The sequence below is a fragment of the Alligator sinensis genome, unplaced genomic scaffold (genome assembly GCF_000455745.1).
Source record: "Alligator sinensis unplaced genomic scaffold, ASM45574v1 scaffold682_1, whole genome shotgun sequence".
In the NCBI taxonomy this organism is placed as follows: domain Eukaryota; kingdom Metazoa; phylum Chordata; order Crocodylia; family Alligatoridae; genus Alligator; species Alligator sinensis.
In genome coordinates, this window is record NW_005842011.1 from 1827556 (window position 1) to 1829887 (window position 2332).

The window sequence follows — 2332 nt, forward strand, 5'->3', positions numbered from 1 at the left end:
GGGGAGGTGGGTCTGGGTGGGGCAGCCATTGAGGAGCTGCAGCAGCTGGTAGGGGATGGGGCCAGGTGGGGCAGCAATTGGGGGGCTGGGGTGGGGCATGTGGGCCTTGAAAGGGGGGTGGTAACCCCTTTGGGGGCCATTTGGCCCCTGTTGGGGGGCCGTAACCCTTGTTTGGGGACTGAATCCCCTGTTGCGGGGCTGATCTCCTGTTGGGGGCCTGTACCCCTTGTTTGGGGGTTGAACCCCCTGTTGGGGGGCTGAATCCCCTGTTGGGGGGGTATACCCCTTGTGTGGGGGCTGAATCCCCTGTTGGGGGGGCCAAACCCCTTGTGTGGGGGCCATCGCCCTGTAGGAGTGCAGCAAAACATGTATTCATGAATTCATGAAACCTGTATTTAGAGTTCACTTTATTATTATAACAGACTTGCTTTAATATTGTAAGATATATCAAACACATATATAAAACATTGTCCAACTGATCACTGTCTCTGTCTTGCTCTCTGTCCTTATAATTGTCTTTTGTTTTACTTGTGGAGGAACACGGATTTGGGGGTATTTTAGAGAGTGATTTGGGGATTTTTTTATCAGGGATTTTTCAGTTTTCCAATAGGGAACACCAGAATTCCTGCTAGGGAGGCCAGTGACAGGACCCCACCTGCTCAGAGCTGACACCTTGGACCCAGCTGGCTGTGGCGGACCTCCTGGCCAAATGAGACCAGGAGGATATGCTTTGACAGTTCAAAGCAGGCCACAACACCTGGAACATCTTCCGGGTGATAGCTGCCCAGATGGCTGGCCAGGGGCACAAATGGCAGTAGTGCCGCACAAAGACCAACCCTGCAACCTCAGTCCACTAGCAGCTGACCCAGAGGGGCAGATGCCTCTACTGGCTGTGCAGTCCCCATCCGGGTCTGGCAGTGCACAGCAGGTCACAGCCAGGCAGCAGTCCCCACTGCCAGACTACTGCACTGGGTAAAAGGTGCAGGGAACTCTCAGGGCTGCTACAGCAGTCCAGCTGACACAAGGGGTAGTGTCCCCAGGTACCAATTGGCTGGGCCCCAGAAGCTCCTGAGTAGTAGCCCTGAGCTACTTGCCAGGGTGGCTTTTTATACTGCTGGGGCCAGGACAGGGCAGCTTTTTATACTGATGGGGACAGCACAGGTGTTGGCCCCGGGCTTGAGCTCCCCTGGCTGAAGATCTGGGAGGAGCCAGGCAGGGTTATTTTGCCCCAAGTGCATGTCTGAGCATGTGTGCTGAAGCAAAAAGCCCCGGCTCAAATTTGCACTTCTTCTATTTGAGCTGCTGCAAGTGCACGCGCTTGCATGTGTGGACATGCCCATAGTGCACGTGCGCTTGCAGCAGCTCAAATAGAAGTGGTGCAAATTTGAGCCGCGGCTTTTTGCCTCAGGGCCTGTGGAGCCGCGGCTTTTTGCCTCAGCGCATGTGCTCAGACATGCACTTTGTTGTAGAGCAAATTGTGCCACTTGGGGCAAAATAACCCTGCCTGGCTCCTCCTGGATCTTCACGTTGAAAGGTTGGCCTTTGTGTGGCACTACTATCATTTGTGCCCCCTGCCCGGCCATCTGGGCAGCTATCACCTGGAAGATGTTCCAGGTGTAGTGGCCTGCTTTGAACTGTCAAAGCATGTCCTTCTGGTCTCATTTGGCCAGGAGGTCAGCCACAGCCAGCTGGGTCCAAGGTGTCAGCTCTGAGCAGGTGGGGTCCTGCCACTGGCCTCCCTAGCAGGAATTCTGGTGTTCCCTATTGGAAAACTGAAAAATCCCTGATAAAAAAAATCCCAAAATCACTCTCTAAAATACCCCCAAAGGACAAAGTTTTATTGATATATCTACAGTGTAAAAGCAATTCTCTTACCATAATAATAAAGTGAACTCTAAATACAGGTTTCATGAATTCATGAATACGTTTTGCTGCCCTCCCACAGGGTGATGGCCCCCACGCAAGGGGTTGGGCCTCCACACAAGGGCTACAGCCCCCACAACAGGGGAGTCAGCCCCTACACATGGGGTTCAGCCCCCACACAAGGGCTATACCCCCCCAACAGGGGGTTCATCCCCCACATGGGTTCAGCCCCCCAAAAGGGGGTTTGGCACTCTCACAAGGGGTACAGCCTCCAAAAAGGGGGTTCATGCCCCACACAAGGGGTACAGCCCCCAAACAGGGGCCAAATGGCCCGCGCAGGGGCTACCACCCCCTTGCAAGGCCCACATGCCCCACCTCAGCCCCGCGATTGCTGTCCCACCTGGCTCCATCCCCCACCAGCTGTTGCAGCCCCCCTGATGGCTTTCCCACCCAGCCCCACCCCCCAACT